The sequence below is a fragment of the Mauremys mutica genome, chromosome 11 (genome assembly GCF_020497125.1).
Source record: "Mauremys mutica isolate MM-2020 ecotype Southern chromosome 11, ASM2049712v1, whole genome shotgun sequence".
Classification (NCBI taxonomy): Eukaryota; Metazoa; Chordata; order Testudines; family Geoemydidae; genus Mauremys; species Mauremys mutica.
In genome coordinates, this window is record NC_059082.1 from 6615790 (window position 1) to 6630803 (window position 15014).

The 15014-nt window shown below is 46.2% G+C and overlaps 1 protein-coding gene across 1 annotated transcript in view; it reads left to right on the forward strand.

Moving 5' to 3' along the window:
* The first annotated feature begins 1278 nt into the window (after positions 1-1278).
* IGDCC3 (immunoglobulin superfamily DCC subclass member 3) overlaps positions 1279-15014 on the forward strand; it is a 176288-nt gene continuing 162552 nt past the window's right edge. Inside the window, exon 1 of the mRNA XM_044978899.1 lies at positions 1279-1334. The gene's annotated coding sequence lies outside the window, so the exon portion shown is untranslated. The remainder of the gene's footprint in view (positions 1335-15014) is intronic.

The window sequence follows — 15014 nt, forward strand, 5'->3', positions numbered from 1 at the left end:
GAGGGTGCCCTTTCATTGAGCTAATCCAGAGCAAAAATAAAAACGGGCAGCGGTATCTGTAGTTGGGCCAAAGGAAAAGGTTCCCATGCAACATTTTTTTGTGTGTGTGCGTCCGTCATTTAATTTGTTTTTTAAACTACGGTGCGAACATGAGCATCACTTTTCCTTGGACTCCCCTCTCTGCCTTTTCCTTTCTGCTTTGCAAAATGAGCCCGGCTCCCCTGAATCTCAGGGAAGAAAAGCAGCTATTCGCCGGCGTATGAAAGAAAGTGCATGAGCCGTTTGATGTTCCCCTGGACTAGCCAGGCTCCAGTTCAAAGCCTGGTGGGGTAAGGAGGGGATCCGTTTGCTTTGCCTTGAAATGTCCACTCGCATAAAGCGCCAGTTGGATCTTTTGTTCCCCAGAAGGGGCCTCCAGGAGAGAGGGGGGGGGGGGAGAGGGATCGCTGGCCCCGGTGCAGAGGAGGCAGCAATGTTCATGCCTGTGCGTTTGCAAAGAGCAAAGGGAGATGCTGACAGATCCCTGATAGATGTGCAAGATGGCGCAAGCCCATTCCAGCCTCTCCAGCCACCAATTGTCTTAGGCAGCGCTCGCACCATGAGGATCTAGGTTGGCTTCCAACCACCCCCACCCCCTTTTTTTCCATTTCGGTGCTTTACCGGGGGGGGGGCTTGAAACCCGCTTTTTGGGGGGCCGATTCTCCGCCCCCCCTCCAGCTGGATTTTCCACCCCCGATCGCCGAGGAGGAGACACGCCAGCCACGCCGAAAGTGGGTCCATGGCTTCCCCCGGCTCCCCTCTGCCGGCCGGCGTGTTCGGCTTCCTGCTGCTCGCCTTCGCGGGAGGTAAGCGGGGCTCCCTCTCCTGCCCGCCCGGGGGGTGGGGGGGGCAGAGACCCCCTTCCCTCTGCCCCGGCTCCGACCGGCTCGGGGCGCCTTGCGGAGCCGCTTTCCAGGAGGGGCCGGAGCCCCTCTGGGGCTGGGGCATTTGCACCGGAATTTGCGCCTGATTTTCTGCCTTGCTTTAAATGGGGGAGGGGGCACCCGCGCTGACCCAGCCCCCCCACTCGCCGTCTGTGTTTTGATTTTCCTCGCTGCTTTGCTGGGAGCACATGGTTCTGTCAACAAGCTCCTTTCCCAGCAGGGAAATTTGCCAAGCCGCCGCGAATGCTCCTGCTGCAGACGGGCTGCTCCGCACCCGCACCCCCGCTCCGGGGCCGCGCGGCGCTTGCTGGCTTGGCTGGTTCGCCCCCTTCCCGGGCAGTTCATTAGTATAGAGACTCGCTGGTTTCGGGGCTCCGGCCAGCAGCTCCAGAGTCCCAGCGGTTGCAGCAGGTAGGCTCATCCTTGCACTGAAATGCCCTTCTGACTTCATCTGGGTCTGAGTCATCCTGAAACCGGGCCAGATGGCTGCGAGCGGTATTTGGAAGCGCCGAGTAAACTTTTTTTTAAACACACACACACACAGAGGCATTTTATTCCATCCCCATGTTCTGCATTAGCATCACATGTTTGCAAAGTTCGACAGGATTTCCCCTATCAAGGTCCTTATCGGGGGTGCGGGGTGGGGGCAGGGTTATGCTGGAAAACTGCAAGCTAAGCCGTTTAAAACGTGCTCTGGCCAGGTTTTTGAAGTTGAAATCTCGATTGGCTTCAGTGGGGAAGATTGTGTGTAGCTGTGTAGGTTGGCGAGCAGGGGATATACACTTAAATAATGGGGGATTTCCCCCTCCCCCAGAGCTGTTCCTATAGCATTTTGTGATGGCCTATCAAATTATAAACCAAATTAATTGGAAATGGCCCAACTGTTTCAGAAATGCCACTTAATTGGAAGAAAGGAAAGACCTCTTTCCCCCCCCCCCATATAGATTCAGAATGGAGCCCATGGCATTCATTATCACAGATAGATCACTCAGTAACACCAACGTTAATTCCTATGATTGCAGTACTGTTTGCACCATTACTACTTAGAATTCCCACCTGGAAGAATATACACACACTGGAGAGTGGGGGGGGGGGGGAAGAGGAGAAATCCTAACATAAACTGCACAATCCTTGTCAGTGCAAATGATAGCTAACAGGGAAGAAGTTATAGTGAAAGTTACAAAGGAAATAACAAACTATTTTAAACCTACAAGTGTGATGCTTTCATGTAATGCTTGGCTTTAGTTCACACAAACGGCAACACAACTAGTAACACCCCCACAGGTCTAAGGCTGAACTACAAAAACATCAAAGGGATTTTCCCCTGGACCTACCACAAACCCTGCTGCTAAATTGTAACATTTTCTCCCCTACTCTGGGTGCCCTTAACATACAAAATCAACATAAAAACAGAGCCAAGAAAGGCAAGTGATCTTCTTTGGCAAAGGTGGAAATATTCATGTGGGAAAATGATTTTCTCTCTTTCCCCCTCCCCTGTTTGGGAGGAACCTGAACAAAATACAGTTCGAGTTGTTTGAGGAACAGCGTAGCCTTCTCAGAACAGAAGAATAGTGTTACACTTAATCTGAGTGTATGAAAAATGATTAGGAAATCAGGTTGCTGGGTTATTACAGTAATGAACCCACTGCATGGTCCTTAGCAGCCAATGGTAGAAGAAGTGTGTGTGGCTATTGGAAAATATAAAAACAGTGATGAATTGAACAGTAACGAGACAGGTCTCCTTATTACAATCAGCCTGGTATGATTTCTGGATAGATAATAGTGCAATTAAGGTGATTGAAATAATACTTCTGGTGTTTTTAACCTCTTTTTTTCATTGCAAGTTATTGAAAATTTAACCTTCAAAAATCAAGCTCATTATTACTTTACTGTTTACTGATCTCTTAGATTGCATCATGTTTTTGTTTGTATTGCAGTGTGTAGTAGTTTTGGTGACTTTGTGGTGTGTTTTCCTGGTCCTTCTTAGGAACATTTAGCTGCGGTTTAAAAGGTTGTTGTTGTTTTTTCCTTCTTATTCTAGGATTTCCACCCCCTCAATAGGCTTAACATTGTAGAAACAATGAGTGTAAGTTTCTGTGCTCTGCTGAATTTAATAAAACAGTCTATATGTATGTCAATCAGTAACTCAATAGAAACCTTTTCCACTGTGATGGAGGTTGTAACTCATAGGTTCTGCATACAGGAGGTACTGTGTCACGTTGGGCTTTCTTTTTCTCAGGGCGCTCTCTCTTTTCATTACACAGTGCTTGAGTTCCAGCCTCGTGTTTTTCAAACTTTCCAAAATTAGTGTAGGCTGCTTCTTAAATAAACCAAGTGAAAGCTGACCTGGCTGGGGGCTCCGTTCACGGGAGCTGGGTTCAGCTTCAAGACCGTATTTCCTCTTTTTTTAATTTCCTGGAGTTCTTTGTTCTGGGTGATGGACAGCTTTTGTCTGTCACTGCTGAGCCCTGCATTCAAAGAAAGGCACAGGATATGAGATGCACCCAGGTTCTGCTTAGTAACAGCCTTGGAATTAAATGTTGTCATTTATATTTAAGTAGGCTCAACTTTTAAATTATTGAAGCTATAAGCTTTCGCTAATTCCTATTCTACTTGGCTTTAGGTTTTTTTTAATGTGAAAAGGGATTGCTTTCTCCTAAATTGGCATAAGACCCTGTCTTTTCTCTTAAAATACATACAGGGTATCTGGTATCATTTCCCTAATAAAACTCAAAGACAATATATGAAATTCAAACCTGCATTCAGTCTTTGTTTCGTTCAGGGAGTTCAGCTTGAGAATGTGTTTAAGTACTGAGAGCTGATCAGTTTTCATTTGCAATCAGAATCTCATGGTTAATAAAATGACAGCAAGGGTTGTCTAGCAATAACAAAGTTACATGTAAAACCTGAGAGTGCTGAAAAGAGAGTGTAGAGTATGCCTGGATCACCGTATTGTGTAAGTATACAATGATTGTTATTGTAATAACATCATGGCAGAGATGCCCAACCCCATGGTATCAGGGTGCCTATTATTATTTAATATTTATATTTCAACAGCCCCTAAGGGCTAATGCAGATAGTGCCCCTGGTGTCAGGTGCTGTACATATAGTCAGTCCCCGACCCAAGCAGCTAGATGAGACTCAGCATAATGGCAATACAGATAGAAACGTTATACATCCATCTAATCATTTCTTCCTGTTCTTTATTATATATCATCCTGCTGTCCTCCTACTCCCCAGACTCCCTGTGAAGTCCATTGGGAGTTGAGAGCATATAAAGAATACAGATTTGGGCCCACGGTCTATATTACAATCCTGACTCCCCGCCCCCCATTCCAATTCTATGCCAGTGTGACTCCACTGACTTTACTGGTGTCATTTCCATGGCACACGTGAGAGCAGAATCAGGCTCCCAGCAGTGACAGCAGAGAAGGCGTTTTTACTGAATACATACGAACGAGGAACTCTCTTTCTTTTTTCCTTCACACTGACTTTACTTTTCTGATTCCCTTCTTTGTGCCTGGAATTTTTCTCTCTCTCTCTCTCTCTCCTCTTCCTCTTGGAGCATGCTAAGTGCAGAGCACAGATCCCAGGCAGCACCAGCCCCTTCTCCGCTATGCTCCGCAGATACTTTAGAAGCAGTTCCATTTAGTGTGTGCTCCTTTATTCCCTCCCACCCCCATGCGTTGGCTTCCCCACTGCCTAAAAGTAACTCCTTTGTCTGACGTGTTGAGATCAAGAGAGCCTGGCTTTATCACCATGGTGCAGCATTGACATTCAAAGGCTGGCTTCTACTCCCATTGAAGTCAATGGGAGCTTTCTTATTGACTTCAGTGGGAGCAGGATCGGGCCCGAAACGTGTGGTTTCTGTGTGAGGAGCAGCGTGTCGGTATAGCTCCATGCTGAGCTTCTGGCTTTTTCCTGTTGAAAGCAGAGAGCTAATTCTGCATTGATTAGAGAGCATGCCATGCATTTCATTTTGCAGATTGTAACAGCCTCAGAACATGAGCGGCTTTCTGGTGTTTTGACCCATAATATCACCCTTTTATTTGATCTAACCAGACAAGCCAGGCAAACCTTTTGCAGATTAAGAATTTTAATTTAAATTTGCCTAAATCTAAATGTGGTGGGAGGGGAAATAGTCAATTCAAAATTACTTTGGAATCACCAACTTATTTGAACTTTACTGGAGCTTGTCGTTTTACAGAGTTTGGAAACTAATAAATTACAGAGCAGAGCTCATGAAAACCGACCCAGTCACTTTATCCAAACGAATATGCAACATTTTGGTTTTTCAAGGGAATAAAAATAATTGTTGACACATGTTCGGGAGTCACTGGCAAGCGTATAAAACCAATGTTTAAGGGGGCAGACATGTCAATAATTGCACTTTAAAAGAAGAGCGAGGGAAGCAGGCTGACATATTGGGAAAAGCACATAGCTGCTAATCTGGTGTTGCTATTATATCAGATGTCACTGTCCCACCGCAGCCTGCACTAGAGTGGAGCCTAGACACTTAACAGGCCAGACCTGCTGCTGCTTTGGTAATTTAAAACCGGAGTTTCATAGCAGAGAAAAGGATTCGTTTAATTTTTGCTCATTGTTTTGATGAAGCTAATCGTAAAACAAAAATTGGGGTTTTTTTTTCTTTCTTTGGCAGAAGCTGGGATTGGATGACAGGGGATGGATCACTGGATAATTGCCCTGTTCTGCTCTTTTCCTCTGGGGCATCTGGCACTGGCCACTGTTGGAAGACAGGATACTGGGTTAGATGGACCTTTGGTCTGACCCGGTATGGCAGCTCTTTTGTTAACCAGTGCTTTTGCCGAAGGAATCTGTGCAGCTCAAAGCCACGCAATGAGTATGAAGGGGGAGAGGTGTTGATATTTCATTTGAAAGCAACTCTGATGAGTGGCCCACTCAACTGATGCCCCCTGGAGGTGGAGCCAGTACTGATCAGCAAGCCCTTGGTACTTCTATCTCCATCATGTTTGCCTCTGTTAATTTTCAGGAAGATGTGGAATGAGAAGTGATAAGGCAAAGGGAATCTAAGGGGATGGAAAGAGCTGGTGTGGTTGGTATCTTCTATAAATCCCCAAACGCCCCAAAGATTAGATTAAGGATACGCTGGGGATTTTTTCCCCCAAAGGAACCTGCTATGTCTGTCGTATGGTCATCTTCCAGTCCAGGACTGTGTAGCCCATGGCTTGGGGAGACTCTGAGTGGGGGCTGTAGATCTGTGATGCTAGAGAGAGAACTGCAGGGTCTCCATGTGTCCAGCAGTCTCAAGACACAATCCCCTTTACCGCCCAGCCCTCTTTCTTCTCACCCACCTGAGCTGCGTGGCATTGCTGCCATCAGTTCGGAGGGAAAGCTCTCGAGGACAGTTTCCCTGCCGTCATTCTACTTGTGAAGCACCAGGCACCCTGGGGTGCCAGATAGGGAGGGTGTGGCCAGTTTTCCCTTGGAAGGCTTGCAGGGTCCACATTGTGGAGGATCCATTTCCTTCTGGATCCCAGCGCTGTCGCCGGGCATTGGTTAGCTCAGATACCTACAGGTGGGAGGGCTTGACCCAGCGCCCCTGGAAGTCAGTGGGGACGGTTCCCATTCACTTTCTGAAAGGTCAGTGGGGCCCGGGCACAAGGTTACAATGAGCGTCATGTTTGGGGGCAGGCAGGAAAGCGTTCCTGAGGCTGACATGTCACGTGGGGTATCGACAGAGTCGTATTTGGAGGGTGAGGAGCCATTGCACTTTGCTCCCCAAGGGACAGAGGGGAGGACCAAGGTGTGGTTGCAGGAGAGAACGAAGGATAAAGAGCGAATATGCCTGATGTTAAAAAAAAATGAGGGAGAAGATCAAGTTAGAGAAGAAAATGGTCTTGAAGGAAGAGTGGGGACCAGGGACAGAAGGGGAAAAAAAAGATAATAAAAAGAACAGAACCGATGCTCTGTGAGACATTTTGGATTGTTCGGTGCCGTGGTGGTGGTTGTTTCTAGCTGTAGTGAAGAGAGAGAGGGAAATATCCCTTTAAATAGTTTGTGGCCTTCTAATGGCACTCACTGTGCTCAGTGGTTTAGAAGCAGCCAGAGCATCAGCGTGCATGTAGCTAGGCCTGGCGTGTTTGAGCGTATTTAGTACAGGTGGTTGCCTGGGACCCTGCTGTGCCTGGATGGTTTCTTCATATAACTTGTTGTATGAAGAGCAAAAGGCACAACCATTGGTCGCAAGGCTGGGGTCACACCAGTGCCTGTGCTTTCTGGTGCAGCTGTATGAAACAGAGCATGTTCCTGCCTTTGGAAGAGGATGGGTGATGATCCCTACCCTGCCCACTCTGCTTTGGAAGCTACAAGTAACCCATGTTTTCCGAGAGGTTGATTGACATGGGCATGTTGACAAGGACACTGGGTGTTTTTGCCCTGCTTTGATGCACATAATGTGAATCAGCTGTCGGGTAGAGGTACATGTATCCGATGTGGTAGACTTCCCATAGCTGCAGTGGGATCTTGAGGATCTGTGTCTGAAATACTTACACAAAAGTTATATAGGTCAAAGTTTGGGGGCAAGATCCTTGCATGTGGCCAAACTGTACGGAGTACGAGTCAGGGTGTGTATATGCTCCCTTAATCCTGCTGCTGCTGCTCTGTGCCTGGCTCTTCCTCCTGCACTGTTAGAGCAGAACAAAGGCTGCTCTAACTTGCTCCAGGCCGCAATAACGTGCAGAGGGGACCCACTAACTTACCTTGAGCAAATCATTTCATCTCTCCGTGCCTCTGTCTTGTCTATTATAGTTCTTTGTGGCAGGGACTGTATCTTACTATGTGTGTGTGTACAGCACCCAGCCCAATGGAGCAGTGGTCTCGTTTGAGGTCTCTAAGCTCGTCTGTAATCTAAATAATAATAATGCATCCTCTACTCCAGGATGACTGCCTACTCTATGAACACCTTATTGTTGACTAATTCCACTCAATAGAGCAATCTGGAAGAGGTCTTCTCCCTTTCCAGGTATTCCCAAATAGACTGGGAATTGAATTCAGGCCTCCTGAGTCTTAGATTGGTGCCTCACCCTGGACCATCCTTCCAGCCGAGAGCCCCGCTGGCTACAGCTTTGTTTAAAGATGGTCACAGCCAACACGTTTTGGGTCTCACTCCGGAGTGGGCCGTAGAGTTTGGAATTTTTCTCACCTGATTTCCTTGTTCTCACTGTATGTAGAGTTCGAGCCCCTGGGAATTGTCCACTCTAGTTTATAACATTGGGGGCCATTTTGCTGAATGGGAAACTGGTTCTTCACTTCATACTTGCTCCTTACTCAGGCAAAATGTTCATCAGCATCAGTGGGTGGAGGAGGGGCAATTGTACTGGGGCCCCCAAGCATCTGCAACGGGGGTGAAATGGGAGCCAGTCAGCAAACTTGATGTAGTGGGCCCAAACGTCCTCTCTACGGCTGCAGTCCCTGGGTGAAGAGGCCTGGGCTGGGCCCTAGGTCAGATGTCCCAGAGGTGTTGCAAAGTCCTCGTGCTCTCCCACGAAGGATGGATGTGTTTTATGTGCGCCGATGGGAAAATCGCTTTATATAACCTCCCATCCCAATGGAAAGGGGATAAAAAAAATTCAGTGCTGGTAAACTTTACTAGGGACCCTTATAGTCTGTTCTCTGCTTTAAATGTAAATGTTGTGAATGCCCTAAAGAGCCAGTTTGCACTATACTACAGAGCAGGGCTTTACTGCTCAGTGACTTGGTCATCTTCAGGAAGATTTAAAGGGACACTGTCCAGATTTTTAGGTTCCCAATTTCATCAGCCTTGAAACAGTTGTAATCTGCTGGAGAACCTCCATCAGGTCCTAACTCTCTAATAAGGACATAAGAATTGCCATACTGGGTCAGACCAATAGTCCATAGTGGCCAATGCCAGGTCCTTGTGATGTAATGAAGAGAACAGGGCAGTTTATTGAGTGATCCATCCCCTGTTGTCTGTCCCAGCATCTGGCAGGCAGAGGCTCAGGGACACCCAGAGCCTGGGGTTGCATCCTTGACCATTTTGGCTAATAGCCACTGATGGACCTATCCGCCATAAGCGTATCTCATTCTTTTTTGAACCCAGTTATAGTTTTGGCTGTCACAATGTCGCCTGGCAGTGAGCACCATAGGTTGACTGTGTATTTCTTTTTGTTTGTTTTAAGCCTTCTGCCTATTAAATTCATTGGGTCACCCCCTGGTTCTTGTGTTATGTGAAGGAATAAATAACACTTCTCTACTCAGTTTCTCCACATCAGTCATGATTTTATAGACCTCTGTCATGTCCCCCCCAGTCATCTTTTTTCCAAGATGAGCAGTCCCAGTCTTTTTACTCTCTCCTCATATGGAAGCTGTTCCGTCCCGCTTATCGGTTTTGTGGCCCTTCTCTGTACCTTGTCCAATTTTAATACAGTTTTTTTGAGATGGGGCGACCAGAACTGCACGCCGTATTCAAGGTTTGGGCCTACCATGGCTTTCGATAGTGGCACTATGATATTTTCTGTCTTATTAGCTATCCCTTCTTAATGGTTCCTAACATTCTCTTCGCTTTCTTGGCTGTCGCTGCACATTGAGTGACCCTAAGATCTCTTTCTTAGAGTGGTACCAGCTAATTTTGACTCATCATTTTGTATGTATAGTTGGGATTACATTTTCCAATGTGCATTACTTTGCATTTAGCAACATTGAATTTCATCTGCCATTTTGTTGCCCAGTTTTGTGAGATCCCCTTGTAACTCTTTGCAGTCTGCTTTGGACTTAACTATCTTGAGTAATTTTGTATCATCTGCAAACTTTGCAAGGTCATTGTTTACCCCTTTTTCCAGATTGTTTATGAATATGTTGAACAGAACTGGTCCCAGTACAGACCCCTGGGGGACCCTGCTATTTACCACTTTCCACTGTGAAAACTAACCATTTATTCCTGCCCTGTCTTTTAACCATGATCCATGAGAGAACCTACCGTCTTATCTCATGACTTCTTAGTTTGCTTAAAAGCCTTTGGTGAGGGACCTTCTCAAAGGCTTTCTGGAAATCCAAGTACACTGGGTCATCCTTGCTGACATGGTCCTTTAACTCCCCCATTTTATTAATTGTTTTACGTGTGTCTCCCCAAGTTACTGAGAAATATAGAAAGCAAAATAGTGGCCATTTTTGGTAGGACCTGACCAAAGAACAGTTGGTTTGTGCTCATCTTTCTGCTGGCTCTGCAGTTGACTATTAAAGGCTCTGATCCTGCTGCCAAACGTCCATAGGCATTTACCTTTACTAACCACGATAGATCTGTGGGTAAGGCACCTTGGGCTGAATTCCTCATTGCATTCCTCCAGGTTTATGCTCATGGGGCCCCATTGACAGTGGAATAATGCAGAGGACAGTCAGGCCCCTTGTATTCAGTAGGATACATGAGGCTGGATTCGGTAGTCGGACAAGTTCACGTTGTGCCACTGACACGGTGCAAGGTGAATTTAAACCATCCAGAGAATTGGACAGGAAAATTCTCCCTGTGAAGGGGCATCTCCATTAGCCTAAAGCTGGCAAAGACTACATAGCCATGTCATATGCCAGCTGCCACTCCTCCCACAACATATGGGGACAAAGGGCTGGGTGAGGACAGGACGGGGCATGGTGGAATTGAACCGGACTGGGACCCATTTTAATTCCTGGCCCTGCCACTGACTTCCTGTGTGACTTTAGTAAGTCATTTAATTTCTCAGTGCCTCGATTCCTTCACCTGTGAATTGGAAATAATCATAAAACTAGCTTTGTCTGCTTAAACTGTAGACTCTTTGGGGCAGGGATGGTCTCTCTTCCCCTGTGTTCGTACAGCGCCTAACACAGTGGGGCCCTGATCTGAGTTGGGGCCTCTACAAGTTACACTATTACAGATAATAACAATAATTATTCTTGTAAAATAAGACGTTTTAATTTCACCTTTTTTGAAAGTACAGGAGGGGAAAAACGGTTCCCAAACGGAAAAGGGAAAAAATCAGGGAAAGAAAAATTTCTTTTCAAGCTTCTAAAGGGAATCACAATGAATGCTGAGTTTAAAAAAAAGTTACAATTATATAAAAAAATACTTGGAAGTGTCTTTTAAGCTTTTAATTCATTCAAAGTTCTTTCTCTTTCAGCACTAGGTAAATCTCATGGTTTCTCTGTGTGCTTTTCTGTGTGATCAATATTAGGAGATAGTTTGCGTTACGTAATCATATACATTGTCACATATATTGTTCGAAAAGATGTTAAATATTTCTCAAAGGGGCAGTTGTAGGATGAGGGCTCCAGTCATTTTCTCTTTTCTTTTGTGTCAGTGCTAATAATACTCACCCTCCTTCCCTTTAATAGAAGCTACAGCAATTTTCCCTCACAAATTCCAAAGCATAGGCAGCTGGAGTTAAGACAAGCATTTGGTTAATTGGCTGCACAATGCCCGGTTACTCTGTGTAATAAGTCAAGCTGGCTGCTGAGTAGAGTTTTAGAACAGTTTGCATCTTTTCAGGCAGCGAATATAACACACACTGACTCAGAGAGTCTATTTTCATAAATCCCTCTTTCCAGGGACTTTGCATGGGATGATGTTAGGTTTGATATACAGCCAAGATGTGGACAGGCATATCAGGGAATTAGACTTTTCTAATGAATGCATATGGCCTGAATAATTACCCCTCACCTCAATTAATTACAAAGTTGAATGGTTTACATTTGACTAGAACATGGAGTTTATTTCCACTTTGCACCAAATTGGTGGCTTCCCGATAAATTTACTCTGCTATTTATGAGACAAGAGTTTACATTTGTTTGGTCCTTATCCATCTAATCTATCTATCTAATCTAGCCATCCTCTCCTACATCCAGGTTGACCTCTAAAGTAAACATTCCTTTGTCTAAAAGGAGGCTGCTTTGTCCCACAGGGGGAATTCTTGTGCTAACGTCATCATTCCTTTTACTGTAATCTTGACTGTCATGGAGAAAGCCTGGGCTCAGAGTTTGGAATCTGCCTTTTAAGATCCAGAATCTGATAAGGAAAATCTTTGCTTCATGGGAGTAATCCCTTCCACGTCCTAGAGGACTTGAATTTCCCAATATGTGTAAAGTCAAATGGACTTAGAAAATCTCCCCCATGGTTCAAAGGCATGGTGCCCAACTCCCTTTGAAAATCAATTCTCATTGGAGCCTTTGCAAAATCTTAACCAAAGAGAGCCATCCTGGGCCAAAAGGACTTTAGATCAGGCAGTTCCTAAGCCAGATAGTGCCACCCTTTCCCATATTGAGTAATGATGGGACAGCTTGGAGAGTGAAGTAACACTGAGTATGGGAAGCACAACCTGGCCCCGGGTGAGCAGAGGAAGTGATATAGGATCTCAGGCTTTCCGGGTTAATTCAGTCCTTATTGAGGCAAAACTGCCAAAAATGAATGCCCTGTCCTATACCCCTTTCTCCCATGGAGAATCCCATTGATTTCATGAACAAGGATGAGCAGAACTGGGCCTCATTCAATGGGAGTTTTGTCTGGGTAAAACCTGTGGCCAGATTCTGCCACATTTGATTCATGCTCAGTAGTACCTTGCTCCATGGATGCTCAGCGCCTTACTTCCTACGTGGTGCTTTTGGCCAGTGCACCGGGTGTCCCCTCAGGGACAAATGGGGTGGAGACGCCCTCCTCCTGAATGTGGGCCCCAGGAATCTGGCTGTATGTCTTAGGTACTTATATGGCCCCATTACTTTAGTTTCTGAGCACCCCCTGAACATCTTAATGTATTTATCACCTCTTGGAGGCAGGGCAGTGCTGTTATCCCCATTTCACAGAGGAGAACTGAGGCCCAGAGAGACCGAGGCCCCGATTTTTAAAGGTATTTAGGTGCCTAAAAACACACACAGGCGCCCAGTGGGATTTTCTGATGTGTCTAAACACTTAAGAGCTTCTGAATATTCCACTAGTCTCCCCTCTGCATTTTTAGGCACTTCACCTCAATACGTGGCCCTAAGTGACTTGCCCAGGGTTACGCTGGAAGTCTGTGGCAGAGCAGGGAATTAACCCTAAATTTCCTAAGTCCTTAGGCCAGTGCTCTAATGACAACACCATCCTTCCTTTAAGCAGAGGGGCGTGTGCCTGCTACTCCACATGCTCACAGAATAAGCGGGTGGGGAGTGGGCAGAGCCAGCCCCCAGGTGCCAGCAAGCATAGCTAAGCCCGGAGAGGGCTGGAGAGGTGTAATTTGCTGCTGGTCTGGGCTAGGAGGAAGCTAGCCCACTGGAGGAAGAGGGAATGGGGATAGGATTCCGGTCCCAGAGCGGGGTCTGTGAGTTGCAATGCATCTAGGGTGGAGCAGTCCCCGAAAAGGCACAATCCGGCTCCTCACTTAATAAAAAACACTCCGAGGTTCAGCGATCGTGGAGTATCTTTCAAGCCTTCCATGAACCAGCACCGGCCTGAGAGCAACAGATTTTTTAAACAATGGCCTACAGTCCTTTTCCTGTTCAAGCTGCGCACATTCAGGATCAAGGCAGAATGTTTACCGAGGTAAACATGATTATCCCCAATCACAGCCCCTAATGATGGTTATTATAATGACAGCGATTGTGGGGAAAGGCTGTGTAATTACGTTGATTCTTCTCTTTATTGTACATATAATAATAAGCAATTTCGTGCAGCAGACAAGAGGGAAGATGGGGCATTTATTTCATTAGGCTCTTCAATGATTGGTTGTTGGGCCAAATCCTGGAGTCTTTATTCAGTCTTTACTCAGGCAAAATTCCCACTCAACTCAGTGGGAGTTGAATGAATAAGAAACCCTTATTACAGAAGGCTCCAGAGGCCTCAGCAGAGAATGGGGCCCTGTTGTGTTAGGTGCTATTTAGAATCTGGCCCACGCTTCAGAAAAATGCTGAGCATTCGTCTAATTCCTTAATTTGGTGGGAAATGTAATTGACGGATTGTGCCGGCTGCACGCTGGGCCTCTGAGAGAGCCGCAGGGCTGTCTCTTAAAAAGGAGTTGGAGGGTCCGGTAGATCACCGAGGTGCATGAGGCTGTCCTGACGTTCTAAGACACATCTTAGAGAGTTCGTAACCTGGTGGGAGAGCATGTTTATTTTAGGGGTCTGCTGCTGAATGGAGTCTGTCCATTTCATGTGCTCATGCCTGCCCCTCCAGCAGTACCTTTGACATGCTGTGCATTACCCTGCCTCCTTTGCTTGCTCTGTCTGGGTGCCTCCTCTCAGGTTATCTATCCCCAGTAATCCAAGTTAAGTTGCTGTATATAAGGAATTGATAGGAACTAAAGAAAAAAAAAAAAGAAAGGGGGAAAGTCCCCTGGCTCACAAAGCAGAAGAGAAGGTAATTTTGTTTAAAAATAACCTTGTATCGCTTTCCCTTATTTATTTTTAGCTAGCAGGAAAGGTGCACCTAAACAGCGCCTCAACACATTTGATGTCACCTGTGTATACAGCACCTAGGATCTGGTTCTTGGATGAGGTCTTGTAGGCCCTGCTGTCATATAAATGATAAGTTCTGGCTCGGGGTCACCAGGGAAACTTCTCTATAAAGGTCCCAGTTCTGCAGACCTGTGCGTGGGTAGCCCTTACTCAAGTAATTCATCCCATTGGAGCCAGTGGGAGAGAGGCAGAGCTGCTTAGATAAGAGCTCCCTGGGCCAAACCCGAAAAGCCCAGTGGATCAGAATGGATTCCCTAGCGCTGGTAGACTCCACCTGGTGGAACTCTATCTGCACTAGGATTCCGTTAATTTCACTAACCCGTCCCAAGGCAGAATTTTAAGTTACGACACCAACAGCGCTTTGGGACAAGGAACTGGTTGATCTCTCAACCCCATCGGCAGTTTTAGAATCATCTGATGCCCTAGTGTCAGACTTCCTTCTGACCCAGTGAACGATGCCTGTTCTAACAGTTTTCTTCGGTGTAGCTGACATATTCCTTCCTGGAGTGTTCAAAGTTGGTTTCAGCCCCCGGTGTTTGTTTGTGAAGTGTGGTAGGCGTGAGTGGAGCGACTTGTTAAGGTGTTCCTCTCGTTTATGCGTTTGTTGGCAGCACGTACACTGGATTGATATTTGTTGCTTATGGT